Source organism: Dendrobates tinctorius, unplaced genomic scaffold, assembly GCF_039654945.1.
Source record: "Dendrobates tinctorius isolate UK_male_01 unplaced genomic scaffold, ASM3965494v1 ptg000107l, whole genome shotgun sequence".
Taxonomy (NCBI): Eukaryota; Metazoa; Chordata; class Amphibia; order Anura; family Dendrobatidae; genus Dendrobates; species Dendrobates tinctorius.
In genome coordinates, this window is record NW_027361775.1 from 39029203 (window position 1) to 39044757 (window position 15555).

The 15555-nt window shown below is 42.6% G+C and overlaps 1 protein-coding gene across 2 annotated transcripts in view; it reads right to left on the bottom strand.

The window, feature by feature from the left end:
* MASP1 (MBL associated serine protease 1) overlaps window positions 1-15555 on the bottom strand; it is a 245757-nt gene that overhangs the window by 75200 nt on the left and 155002 nt on the right. The gene's annotated exons all lie outside the window — the stretch shown is intronic.

Consider the following 15555-nt stretch of genomic DNA (forward strand, 5'->3'; position numbering starts at 1 on the left):
AAGGAGGATTAACAGCATGCTGAATATTACTTGGATGGCTACTAGTTGTCAGTTCTTGTTGCACAGTTTACAAACGTAATGACACTTATATCTGTGCTGACAATTGATCCGGTCAACAGTTTAAAGAGATTTTGCACTTATTTTTGTCATTTTACTTCAAATCCACAATGCGGTTCCAGGGATATGGGCATAGTGCAAATTTTTATGGTCTTTACTTTGGGGGCTTGTCTTAAGGCTGCTCCACATTATTATCCTGTGAGCAGCAGCCCCCTTAGTAAAAATAGAGCTAAGTAAAACCAAACATATTTGTGGAACCGTATGGCAAATTTAAAAGTAACAAAAAAAAATTGAATATTCAGGGAAACCGCAGAAATAAAATAAGAGTCCAGTAGTGCTAGTCGGTAGTAATGAGCGAACGTGCTCGGATAAGGCGTTATCTGAGCATGCTTGCGTGCTAACCGAGTGTCTTTGGTATCTCCATGCTACTGCTCTCTAGTGATGGCCGACTACTAGTGATGAGCGAAAGTGTTATCCATACATGCTCAGGTGCTAACATAGTGTCTTTGGCGTGCTTTAATAATATGTTCGAGTCCCCGCGACTGCATGTCTCACGGCGGTTCAACAGCCGCAACACATGCAGGGATTGCCTAACAAACAAGCAGTCCAAGGATGTGTTGCGGCTGTCATACAGCCCCGAAACTTGCAGGCACGGGAACTCGGACATATTATTCGAGCACGCCGAAGACTCTCGGTTAGCACCCAAGCATGTATGGATAACATGCTCGATCATCACTAGTAGTCGGCCATCACTAGAGAGCAGTAGCATGGAGATACAGTTTTGTGCTTATGTTGTACACAGCTTGTCTCTGTATACAATTAAAAACAACTTTTAAAGATTTTATACAGCAAAATGCTATGATTACCTGCACAGACAAAATTGCTGGACCCTTGTAAAGCTTTTTACTTCAAGTTGAGTGTCTACTAAGCAGAACAGCACATCTCTAGCATGATGAGGAACATTAAAGCACTTCTTATAAAAGAGACATTCCCATTTGATACCTTTATGGCATAGCCACAAAATTTGGAAGCTTGGAGAACAAAGCTGCATAGAATAACGGTGCACACTCAAAAAGGTTACGTAGTAATAAGAAATGACTTTATTAAACTTACAAGTGCTGAGATGATTTTAAAAACAGTTTCAAAACACGTAGACACAAAAGCAAAAGACAAGGGGTGACATAATAGCATCAGAAGATAGAAATCTATGCACACAAATTACAGACATATACATATGTTCACACCCCTACATTCGGGTATACACTCATTATACAGTGAAAATACTACAAAAAAAACTGTAAGGTATAGGGAGGGAGAGTGCTGGAGTCCTGGGTTCGAATCCCACCAAGGACAACATCTGCAAGGAGTTTGTATGTTCTCCCTGTGTTTGCGTGGGTTTCCTCCGGGTACTCTGGTTTCCTCCCACATTCCAAAGACATACTGATAGGGAATTTGGATTGTGAGCCCCATCGGGGACAGTGATGATAATGTGTGCAAACTGTAAAGTGCTGTGGAATATGTTAGCGCTATATAAAAATAAAGATTATTATTATTATTATCCAATTGTAATAGAAAAGAATGTAAGATGGATATTGTTAACACTAACCTTGTTATACCCTGCAGACCAAGAAGATATATTTAAATCAATAGCAAGGAAGCTAGCTGGAAGAACAGTACATCCATGGGTATAATACCCCAAATATGAAAGAATAATAGGTGTCTATCTCATTGTCCTTGGAGATACCATGACAGTGCACAGCTTTATGCGCAGGGCAGGAAGTCACAGCAGGGAATGGGGACACCGCCGTGGGGCCAGGGCACTGAATATGTCAGGGTCCATGCCGGGAAGAGGGAGGGGGAGATGCAGCACTGGCTTTACAGTTTCTCAACTGATCATATTGTTGCCAATGATATTGTAAGTATTGAAGACACATATTAGTATGCATCTTTTCTAGTCACAGTGAGTGACAGTGCCGTATAGCTAGGAGAACATGATAACCTGATAGTCATGTCCATTTTGGCTAGCCATAGCATATTTGACATGTTTGTTAACAGAGATCAATACTCTGGAAAGAAAGGAAGACGATGGCTACATCGGCAGTGCTTTTACACAGCTTTCTGCAAGGCGGTTTATTTTTTAATTTCTAAAGATGCACAGATTTGCTGAACATGGCTGAAGGCTTAAAAACTCATTGAGCTATTGATCAGAACATTTACTAAGTCACGACTTAAGTATATTATTTTGTACACCAATAAACTGATGACCCTATTAGTCACACAGTTCCCATACCTGCGCCTCATGGCAATATATTTTAACCTAAGGACAGTAGGAGAAAGTTATCATCTTTAAAAGGTGTATTTCTCTGATTACAATAGTGCAATTCCAGTTTGTGCCTAAAGGGGTTCCCTCTTCTCACAGATGTGATATATTGGCATTTAATACCCTGCAAATAGTATTAATTACATTGATTTTTTCATTTGTTGCTTGCATTTTATAGCCCTGGATTAATGTCAGACTTACTGTGTTGCTCTAAAATACTAAGCAGATTTGTAGTGACACCTCTGTAACTTGTAAGGGGATCGACGAGGCAGCGGGTACCTGCATGCTGGGTCCGGACCTAGAGAGGCTGCATCCACTGTTCTCTGGGGGAAGCCTGAGTGAGGCGGACCTTCCCCTGTTGCCTGGGGGAAGCTCTAGAGAGGAGGGTCTTCCTGCTGTCGGAGTAGGGCGGAAGAGGAAAAAGAGAAAGCGCTCAAAGGAGGTCATTTTGGTGCCAGGGCAGAGCAGCGCCCAGACAGGTGAGCGGTGCACTCCGCTCCCCATCCTGACACAGAGTACCGGTACTACGACAGGCCGGGCTGCAGGCAAACAGAAAGGCAGGGACTGCTGTGCTGAGGGAAGCAGTGTGCCCAGCAGTTATCCAGACAGAGAGAACCGTGCAGGGCAGAGCCGTGCAGAGCAGAGCAGTGTAGATCCATGCACACAGTGCAGAGCTGAGCTGGGTGTTCAAGCAGCCACAGAGAGTAGTGCTCCAGCCGGAAGCACCATCGCCAAGCAGATCAGCATCGCCTGCTGCCAACAACGGGGACCAGAGAGTTTCGGTGGGATGTGCAGCACGCAGGAAGTCAGTGTCAGCGCTCCCACCGCAGGGTATCTTGAGAGAGCAGACTGAAGTCTTAGAGGCGATAGTGCAATTGCCAGAGACTGTTGTCAGAGTCTTGTACCGACACCGCTGACACCGCCGACCGTTAGTCACAGGGTATCTGGACGGGGCGTAGTAATGCGCCCATACCAACCGGAGAGGCGGGTCACTTGTTTTGAACTTTGCCCTGATCAGTCCGCATACAAGCGCCACATAGAGAAAACTCATGTACGGGACAGAGACATTTATCTTATACACTTCTATGCCTTCTGGACCCAGGACCAGCTTCAGGACCATGAGGAGACACCACCAGTGCCAGGACCCAGGACACAATCTTCTCCAGGACTACGTCAGAACCCCTCCGCGCCACAGCCTTGGCAACGCTATTTACCACCCATGAGATTTGCTGCTGATTTCACCAGATTGATAAGTCTATTACCCCTGAACGTATTGTTTTAATTACCAGTTTTGTTTCTGTGTTCAAATCCACAACTAGTCATATTAAGGAAGCTTCCTCGCCTTTTCTCCCTGCATGGAATATCCGTTGTAGAATTAAACCCCCTGTTAACCCCCTTACGATCCGTTACTGCATCCCGCGTTCCTTCCACTTCTACACTCTAATACATTTTTGATGAATAGTATTCCAAAATACATCCAACAGATTGTTAATGTCTCTATTATGCATTCAGTACAACAATGAGAATAAGGAGAGCACCACAAAAATATATATACGGGGATACACCAGTAGTCAATACAAATAAGTGATACAACAAAGAGGAAAGCTACTGACTAAAAACTGGGATCACCACATAAATCACACAAATTTTTTTATTTGATGCAAGAAGACAAAAACCCAATTAAAAACATTTAAAAGTCACATCATGACAATTATAATAGACCCATGAGGCTAGTAGTATATCCCCTAGACTCCCCTGTCACTTTATTAGACACAAGAAATGGTCAAAAAGTTAAATAAACCAAGTCACTGGATAGCATGCACAAGGATTAAAATGCAACCCAAATAAATGAAACAAATATCAAAAGAGGTCATAATGCATATAGTACCCTATGATAAAGAGATGCATCTCCACAGGCTCCCCCTACTTTTTTTGTATTGTATGTTAGCTATGCACTTAGCGCTCATGTTTTGCGCTAGTCTGGACGCATATGATTCTGTCTGAATGCGTCCAAACAGAGTCCAGATGCATCTCTCTGTGTTTCTTACCTTTACATTATGTCAGTTTTCTGCCTGTTAGATTAATTGGGTAACATATGTATCTCTTTATAATAGGGTACTATATGCATTTTGGCCTCTATTGATATTTGTTTCATTTATTTGGGTTGCATTTTAATCCTTGTGCATGCTATCCAGTGACTTGGTTTATTTAACTTTTTGACCATTTCTTGTGTCTAATAAAGTGACAGGGGAGTCTAGGGGTTATATTACTAGCCTCATGGGTCTATTATAATTGTCATGATGTGACTTTTTGTTGGAATAATGCATATTGATTTGTATGTATTGCAGCAACTACTACTGTACTGTTTTATATATTGTGCATATTGTGAGATTGTTAACAAAGTTCAGTGAAAAAGAAAAAAAAAACAGGATGCCCCCTCCTTCTCTTCCCTTCTTGTTGTTGTAATGCTCCCATGCTGCAAGCCACAGCAGATACCAGACTGATCACATTTCATGCTGTAAGCTGTTCAACCTGGATATGAATAAATCTACATTCTGTGTTGCTGACTCTGGATGTTATGCTGATTAATCCGCTGCTAACACTTTTAAATGTTTTTAATTGGGTTTTTGTCTGCTTGCATCAAATAAAAAAATTTGTGTGATTTATGTGGTGATCCCAGTTTTTTAGTCAGTAGCTTTCCTCTTTGTTGTATCACCTATTATGCATTCAAAATGTACATGTGGCCAACTATTTAGGCTATGTGAACACGTCTGGAATTCCTGCTGAAATTTCCGCTGGAATTCCGCAACTCCCTGCAGCGGGAAATACGCTAGAATTCCGCATGTGTAATTCCTGTGTATTTAACCCAATAAACTAGCGTTTTGCAAGCATAATTAGCTTGCAGAATGCTTGCATTTTCCAAGCGATCTGTAGCATCGCTTGGAAAACTGATTGACAGGTTGGTCACACTCGTCAAACATAGTGTTTGACAAGTGTGACCAACGTTTTACTATTGAGGCTACCTATGCGGCATCAGTAGTAAAAAGATATAAAGTTTAAAATAATTTAAAAATTTAAAAATCGTGTTATTCTCACCTTCCGGCGTCCCATGCAGCGTTCCCGATCCTCGCGATGCTCCCGGCAAGTCCTCTCCTCTAGTCCGTGCGTGCCATCCGCACATTTTCTGCTTACTTTGTGCATTGTGGGCACAGCCACATGTGGAAAGTAAGCAGAACAATACATTCCTATGTGTGCAGAATAACGGCTGTTCCACACAAAGAATGAGCATGCTGCGTATTTTTCCGCAATGCGATTTTGCCGTGAAAAAATACTCAGCATTAGCACAGCATGTGCGTAATGCCACTGAATACAATGGCTTGCTTATTTTATGCGTTTTTGCAGCGTTTATGCCACATTTTTTCTGCGAAAAACGCGACAAAAAAGCATAAAATACGCAGGAATTCCAGATGTGTCCACATAGCCTTATTGTGTATTGTGATTAGGGTCAGAAATGAGATGAATGGTGCCCTGTTCAAAAATTTCCTTTGTCATCACCTCAATTTTTATTACACTCTGTTCCCCAGGATACCTGCATGGGTAGGACTTAGGAGGCTATCTTATATATCAAAAGAAAATAGATTTAAGCTTCTTTTACACATATTTTTTTAATTCCGAAAAATGTATCATATTATGTAGCAAATTTCTTTGAGGAATCTGGTCTTCAAATCCACCAGATCTGAGCTCACTCTTAAAGGGACATTCCCATCTTTTATTTTTATGGCAGAGGTGGGGAACCTCAGACCCGCAGCCCCAAAATGTCTCCTGTGATGTCTATACTGAAGTCTCATGTCTACCGTGATGCCAATGCCCCAATCCCATGTCTACTGTGATGTCTATACCGCAGCTCCATGTTTCCTGTGATGTCTATGCCCCAGCCCCATGTCTCCTTTGATGTATATACTGCAGCCGCATGTCTCCTGTGATGTGTATACCGCAGCCCCAAAGTGTCTCCTGTGATGTCTATACTGCAGCTCCATGTCTCCTGTGATGTCTATGCCCCAGGCCCATGTCTACTGTGATGTAAATAACGGCAGCTCCATGTCTCCTGTTATGTCTTTACCACAGTCCCATGTCTCCTGTGATGTCTATACCGCAGTCCCATTTCTACTGTGATGCCTATGCCCAGTCCCATGTCTCCTGTGATGTAAATACTGCAGCCCCATGTCTCCTGTAATATATATACAGCAGTCTCGGTGTATACTAAGCAAATTTAAACAGCTGTCTCAGTCTGATGTACATACAGCAGTTTGTGTCTTCTGTGTGATGTATATACAGCAGTCTCATTGTTTTCTATGGTATGTATCATGCAGATTTCCCACTTCTTGAGTTCTATGAATCTAACATGAGCAGTGATGGATTTCCCACTGTGAGTAGACCTGCAGCGTAATATACATCTGTGTTTGGTATAAATTACTGCTGCGATTTCTTTACAAAACTTATCATCACAAAGAGTTGCCTGCACTCTTGACCAGAGTAGCAACATCATCCATACCACCTAATATCATATCCAAATCAAAGAGAAGCTGTTTCAGCCATCACATTAGGGGTGGGTTAATAAAACTGTTTCTGTTATCGCTTCAACTAATCCAGGACAACACGCGAAATGGCTGTTGCCCTCCCCAGCACTCCCTGCATTCCTCCACAAGGCTTAATCCCGCACTCAAATGCCTGCACCATTGGTGAAATAAAGGATTTTTGAGAAATACTGCAAATGTGGTGAGTGCCGCATTCTTTTTCTTGGTCAAGCATTATACTCACATGTCATTTCTGTGCTGAGCACCACAAACCGTTTGCAAACCTGACAATATTCAGTCAAATAACAGGCCATTTTACTTCCACTTTGGACTCGTATAATCTCTAGTGCAGCTTGCTTTTCTCTTGCATGGACTAATTAACTGTTTGACCAAATATAGCAAGGTAATTTTCAAGTTGATAATTTTGTACGGCCCCTGAATGGTGGGGTAAATATCCCAATGGCCCCTGGCAAAAAAAAAAATGGTTCCCTACCATGTTTTTATGGCATGTAATCGAGATAATAGTTCTCACCAATGCTATCTATCTCAATATTTTTGTTGCGTAATTTTTCAGATAAGTGTTGGCAACACGTCACTGTTTAGCATTAGCTTTAGGGTGGGTTTCCACGGTTTCCAAATTGATTTTGAATATTTAATAGATGTTAATTCATCAACTTGTAGCCTTTTTTTATTCTATTATTTTCCTAATGAATGAAGGCTATTATATACCTAGGGCCTGTGGGCACATTCCAAGAGTGGCTGGCTATGTGGACATAAGGAGATGGCTATGGGGACATTACAAGAGGGGATGGCTGTGGAAACATTACAAGAGGGGATGGCATTGGGTACACTACAAGAGGGACTGGCTGTCTATGTGGACATAAAAAGCTTGCTATGGGGACAATGCAAGAGATGGCTGTCTATGTGGATACAAGAATATGGCTATGGGGACATTACAAGAGGGTCTGGCTGTGGGAACATTACAAGAGGGGATGGCTATGGGGACACTATAAGAGGAGCTGACTACAGGGGCATTACAACAGGGGCTGTGGGGATATAACAAGAGAGTGACCATACTGTATTCAGGAAAAATTGTACAACAACTTGTATAGTCCATTTTCTCTTCTTACCCTTGTGAAAATGAAACATTTTGGTCTAAAACAACATTTTTTGTGGGGAAAATGTATTTTTTCATTTTCACAGCTAAATTTTCCAAAATTATTTGAAGCACCTGTGGGTTTAAGGTGCTCACTACACCTCTAATTATATTCCTTGAGGGGTGTATTTTCCAAAATGGGGTCATTGTCTGGAGGTTTGCACTGTTTAGGCACATCGGGGGTCTGCAAACGTGAGATGTTGTCCGCTATATATTCTAGCCAGTTTTACACTTCAAAAGTCAATCGGTGCTCCTTCCTCTCCGAGCCCTGCCATACACCAAAACAGTACTTTTCCACCACATATGTGGTATCAGCTCACTCAGGAGAAATTGTACAACAAATGCGTCAGAGAAAATCAGTCTCAGAATTACTGGGAAATGATTAATTGTTCCAGAGCTATTACCTCATAAACCAGATGGCCGGTGGACACCATACCTTGAGGCACGTTTGCCCCTCTCCTACATACTGACAAATAACTGAAGAAGGTCACATTGACCGAAACGTCTTTTTTCGTGTACTACAATAAACCGCCTTACAAATACCTTTAAGTTGAGTGCTAGGTTCATATTTATTACCTCATAAACTGACACTGGTCAGAATTGTAAAATTTGGCCTGGTTAGTAAGGTGAAATCAGGCTTGGGGTGAAGGGGTTAAAGGGATTGCCTGTGAATATCATATTAATGATCTATTATTGGAATAGGTAATCAATATTAGATTAAGGATGAGTCATATATCATATGCTTGGACAACCCCGTTAATACCAATTAATCCTAATAGAGAACTTTTACTTAAAATATGTTAAAGATTTTAGATGATGTTCTACACATTTCCCACCAGATGTCAGCAAAGTAACACAAAAAGTAATTTTAGAGCTTTGCAAGGCGGCAATACTCTGTCCATGCACAGTAGATTTATCTGTTTTTGGGCTTTAAAGTAATTGGTTTAGGGCTCATTCGTGCTAGCGGGTTGTTTTTTGCAGCATTTATTTTTTATTGCTGCAAACAAATAGCTACCAACAGAGTGATGTGTCATACTCATAATGAGTATAATGAGTTGTTTTCCAGACATATGTGTTGTGATCAAAGTTTAACTAAAAAAAATAAAACCCAAGCTTTATAATCCGTACCAAAATACAGTATGATATGGTGTAAAGAACCAAAATCAGTAGAGGTACAAGTTGCATATAGTGACAAAACAATATCAGGGATAATAAAAGGTGATTTCTCTGAACAGAGACTATAAAAACCAGTTATGACACAGTCAGTGTTGTACTGAAAATAGTGAAAACTACTCAGTCGAAATGGGACCGTTATCCCTGTGACCGGTATCTTAAGTTTAGCAACATCTGCAAATTCAGGATGCATATACAGTCGAATGCAATAATGGAACAGAGAGCTGAAAGCTGTAAGCTCCCTGCTCCACCATTCAACCTGTGCATCTAAGTCTCAGTGAAGTAGGCACGATGATGTCACAGATCTGTGCAGGGCCCCAATCCGCACAGTGTGTGCCACATGGCAGTGCACCATGGAAACAAGGCTAGGTAAGTAGTTTTCTATTTTTTATTGTGGTGATGGGGGGGTGAAGCTGTGGGGGTCCAAATGTTGTGAGAGCAATGTTCTGTATGTGTGGGATTGTGGAGTTCATGATGCTGTGTGTAGGAAGCTGTGAGGGCATCATACTATGTGTGTGTTGGTGTGTGGAGGAAGGTGGGCGTTGAGTCCATGATACAGTATGTGTGGGCCATGATACTCTGTATGGGGGACTGTAGGGACCATGATGCTGTATGTGTTGGGGTCATTATACTGTGTGTAGAGGATTATGGGGTTCTTGATGCATTTGTAAGGGCCATTATACTGAATGTAGGACTGTAAGTGCAACATGTGATGGATCATGGTGATGTCACGACCAGCCTCGCCACGTTTGATCCAATAGACCGAGATGTTTGAGGAGGTGTGTCCTCCATTGTAACGTCTATATGGAGCCAAATGCCCTGTTCAAAAGCACCTGTAGAGCACCCTGAGTGCATTTGGGGCAATTTTTAAAAAGTGTATAATCCCTTAGTGTTACTGGGGACTAACCCAAATCTCTCCCCGATGTTCTCTAGCAAGTAGGTGATCTTAATCTGCCACATATTACTGGCTGGGTTGGATCACTCTTGGTATATACTTATATTAATGGCTAAGTACTACACCGGAAAATGTGTTCATGTTGAAAAACAGCATATATACAGTGGGGAAAATAGCATTTTATTGCATTAACTATGTATTTGATGCAATGGAAAAACAGAGCTTAATATTTGGTACAGAAACCTTTGTTTGCAATTACAGAGATCAGACTTTTCCTGTAGTTCTTGACTAAAGGGGGTTTTACACATAGCGATATCGCTAGCGATATCGCTATAGCGTCACCGATTTTGTGACGTTATAGCGATAGCGCTAGCGATATCGCTATGTGTGATACTTACCTCCGACCGGCTCCCCCGCTGTCCGTCGCTGATCGCGCGCGAATGCCCGGCCCCATTTCTCATCGGGCGCTTCCTGCTGGGCTACCTGCTGTGACGACGAGCGATGCTTGGAGGTGAGTATCGTGCGCTGCGTCGCTGCTGCATCGCTGTGAGGTCTGCCTGTGTGACAGCTCACTAGCGACCATTTAGCGATGCACCAGCCATCCTGACCAGGTCGGATCGTTGGTCGGATCGCTGGTGCATCGCTAAATGTAAAAGGGCCTTAAGTTTGCACACACTGCAGCAGGGATTTTGGACCACTCCTCCATGCAGATCTTCAGATCTTTCAGGCTTCAAGGCTGTCGTTGGGCAATATTGAACTTCAGCTCCCTAAAAAGATTATCATCTGTACTGTCATTCGCTCACATGTTTCAGGCTCCGCACCAGGCTCGGACTGGCCCACAGGGTAACAGGGGAATCCCCCGGTGGGCCCCTGTGCAGAACTGTTCCCCCAACCCCACTATATGGGTAGTACTTGGCATAATTCACTTGATTCTCTCTGTTAAATAAAAGCAGCATCTCATCATTCATTAACCAAACTAACCAGTTTATTATTATATAGATATAGAGGTAAATTTGTGAACGAGAGTAGTGTAATTTTTGTATGCACGTAAAAAGTGCCCCCCCCCAAAGTCAATGTTACTGGTGGGCCCTTGGCACCCCAGTCCGACACTGCTCTGCACACTCCATCTCATCATCTCTGGCTTTGTTTCCTCAGTCCTGGTCACTCGGTTCCAGTTACTCTGTTCTAGTTACTTGATTCTAGTTACTCGATTCTGGAAATTCAGTTTGGGTTACTCGGTATTGGTACTGGCGAACCATCTCTGGTTCACTTGTCTCTGGCTCCATACTTGCATTGGTGGCACACATCTGTCCTGTTACAGGTTCCGATTTCTCCCCTCCTGGGCCTTTTATAATTCCTAACTGTGACACAGATATAACCTGACCTGGTGTCTCTTCTAATCCCTTCCTTAACAGAACCTCATGCTGGGCTGTACCTGTTGACACAACTCTCTCTATTTCCTTTCCCTTATAGTCTTTAGACAGCAGATGGCAGTGTTCACTTACAGATGTCCGGTCATGCATTACCTTCACCTCCTTAGAAAGTGGTGAACGGGATATACAAGTGCTATTCTAGTGTCCATTAGACTTTCCCCTCTCCACCTTTAGAGAGTAGGTCAGATGGGCATGAAACCTCTATAGTTATGTCCTTGAAGAGAGGAACTCTTCCATCTACTGTTGAAAATTGTATTGTAAGTGTATTTTCTTTGCTTCTAGAATATATTAATGTCCATAAAATAAAATGTTGTTTACAATGTTACCAAAAATCTGTCTTTAAATCCCACCTAGCCATTAAATGTAAAAGCTGCCTCTGCTTTCTTAAATTAATATCACATAAACTGGCAGCCTTGCCTTGCCCCAGGATGTCTTAGATCAAGTATTAATCTGAACTATCTATCTCCTAGACATGTGCTTGTTCTACAGTTTGTATATCTAAGCAACAAAAAATCATTACAGCGACATTACTCCTTGGGCCAGAAATGTAGCGCGGCTGCTCGTTCAGGCAGGTGCCCAGCCTACATTCTGAAGTACTTGGACAGCAATATTCTACTGGGAATTCATTTATAATTTCCAGTCCTGGAAAAATTGAACTGAAGAATGTAAATCCTAGCGTTTGTCATTACATTGTGGTTATGTTCTCTATTTTTAACGTGCTTTGTGAATGTCAACCAAACTTTTTCCTATTTTCTCCTGCCTCATTGTCTGGAAATAACCTGCCACACATGCCTGGTTTTGCATGCATATTAAGTCTAGCCAAATAATATATCTATGTCAGGTATCTGATTTCCACATTAAAAACACAATATGTCAATGCGGTGTTAGGAAACTGATTTAATGTTACTTTTGTAGACACCAAAATGTGGCGTTAATTTATTAAATACATTTTTGGGATGGTCATATGCTTCTCCCTTTATTAGAAAAACTGTTATATTGTGTAGAACCTTATAGGTACCAAGGTGCAGGGTTATTGTGTTGCTATACTATGTGGATGACACATTGTGTTCTGACAAATGTATTAGATATAGCAAAGAGTAAGATTAGTACATAGGACATAGGACATAGGACATAGGACATAATAATAATAATAATAATAATAATACATTTTATTTCTATGGCGCCGACATATTCCGCAGCACTTTACATTTCGGAGGGGATTTGTACAGACAATAGACATTACAGCCTAACAATAATCACATCGATTCTAACAAATACCAAGAGGAATGAGGGCCCTGCTCGCAAGCTTACAGTCTATGAGGAAAGAGGTAGACACGAAAGGTGGGTGGTAACAGTTGCCCTGATTGTATGGACCAGCCATAATGTTAAGTGTGTAACAGTACAGACGCAGAGGGCTAATGGATGCATAAAGCATGTGGGAACATGATGCGGGGAACCTGGTTATGGTAAAACTTTTGGCTGTGCCACACAGGGATAGATTAGGTTAATGTGTTGAGGCAATAGGCCAGTCTGAATAAATGCGTTTTCAGGGCACGCTTAAAATTGTGGGGATTGGGGACTAATCGGATTGACATAGGAAGTGCGTTCCAAAGCTTTGGCGCAGCACGTGTAAAGTCTTGGAGACGGGAGTGGGAGGTTCTAATTATTGAGGATGCTAACCTCAGGTCATCAGCAGAACGGAGGGCGCGGGTAGGGTGGTATACTGAAACAAGGGAGGAGATGTAGGGTGGTGCTGAGCCATGGAGGGCATTGTGGGTGAGGGAATAAGTTTATACTGAATTCTGGCGTGGATGGGTAGCCAGTGTAATGACTGGCACAAGGTAGAGGCATCGGTGTTACGATTGGTGAGGAATATGATCCTGGCTGTAGCATTCAAGACAGATTGGAGAGGGGAGAGTTTGGTAAGAGGGAGACTGATTAGAGGAGAGTTACAATAGTCGAGACGAGAATGAATAAGAGAAACAGTAAGAGTTTTTGCAGAGTCAAAGGTAAGAAAAGGTCGAATTCTAGAAATGTTTTTGAGGTGCAGATGACAAGAGCGAGCCAGTGATCGAATGTGGGGGGCAAAGGAAAGCTTGGAATCAAGTATGACCCCAAGACAGCGGGCATGTTGCTGGGAAGTAATAGTGGAGCCACACACAGAAATGGCAATGTCGGGTACAGGTACATTAGTAGAGGGAGGAAACACAAGGAGTTCAGTCTTTGACAGGTTCAGTTTCAGATATAGTGAGGACATGATGTTAGACACAGCATTTAGACAATCGCCGGTGTTTTCTAGAAAGGCTGGCGTGATGTCAGGAGAAGAAGCGTATAATTTGGTGTCATCAGCATAGAGATGGTACTGGAAACAAAATCTACTGATTGTTTATCCAATAGGGTCAGTGTACAAGGAGAAGAGGAGGGGGCCTAGAACCGATCCTTGAGGAACCCCAACAGTAAGGGGAAGGTGAGAGGAGGAGGAACTGGCAAAAGATACAGTAAAGGAGCGGTCAGAGAGATAGGAGGAGAACCACGAGAGAACGGTGTCCTTGAGGCCAATGGAACGGAGCATAGTGAGGAGGAGCTGATGATCCACAGTGTCGAATGCTGCAGAGAGATCCAAGAGAATTAGCATGGAGTAATGACCATTTGATTTACTTGTTAGTAGATTATTAGAGACTTTAGTGAGGGCAGTTTCAGTAGAGTGTAAGGAGTGGAAACCGGATTGGAGAGGGTCAAGAAGAGAGTTATCAGAGAGATAGTGGATAAGAAGGGAGTGGGCCAAGCATTCCAGGAGTTTAGAGATGAAGGGAAGATTAGACACAGGTCTATAGTTAGCGGCACAGTTTTGGTGAAGGGATGGTTTTTTAAGTAGTGGATGTATGATGGCATGCTTAAATGAGGAGGGAAAGATACCAGAAGAGAGAGAGAGGTTAAATATTTTAGTTAGGTGAGGGGTGACAGCAGGGCAAAGGGACTGGAGGAGATGTGACGGAAATGGGTCACTGATGCAAGTGGTTGGGTGAGAAGATGCAAGGAGCCTGCTTACTTCTTCTTCTGTGACTGGTTCAAAATCAGAGAGTGAGCTAGATGAAGTGGGTGAGGGAGGACAGTGCATGGTATGAGGTGATTGGGAGATAATTTCCTGTCAAATCTGGTCAATTTTTTCTTTGAAGTAATTGGCCAGATCATCAGCTTGGAGCTACTTGGTTGGGGCCTGTACTCTTGGGTTGAGTAGAGAATGAAAAGTGTCAAAGAGACGTTTCGGGTTATTGGACAGTGTGGTGATGAGGGTGTTAAAATAGGTTTGTTTGGAGAGGTGAAGGGCAGTGTTGTATGTTCTAAGCATAAACTTATAATGGATGAAATCTTTGTGTAGATTGGATCTTCTCCACAGACGTTCGGCGCACCTGGAGCACAGCTGCAGGAAACGTGTTTGCAGGGTGTGCCAGGGTTGTCGCTGTCTGTGTTGTAGTGTTCTATTTATAGGGGGTGCAAATTCATCCAGGCCACTTTGAAGTGTTTCATTGTAATGCTTCAGTGCAGAATCAGGATATGAGAGGGAGGAGATAGGGGCCAATGAAGACTGCAAGTTCTTCATAAGTTTCTGGGTGTTAATGGCCTGTATGTTTCTATAAGTATGGACAGTGGGGGTGACCTGAGCAGCCTGGCAGTACTTGATAGAGAATGAAAGAAGATTGTGGTCAGAGAGCGGGAGAGGGGAATTTGCAAAATCATCCACTGCACAAAGCCGAGAGAAGACCAAGTCGAGGGAGTTTCCATCTTCATGCGTTGGAGAATTAGTAAGTTGCAAAAGGCCAAACGAGGAGATTAGAGATAAAAGGTGAGTAGCAGATGGGGAGAGGGGAAGAGCAATGGGGATGTTGAAATCTCCCATGATGAGGGTAGGGATGTCACAGGAGAGAAAATGTGGAAGCCAAGTGGCA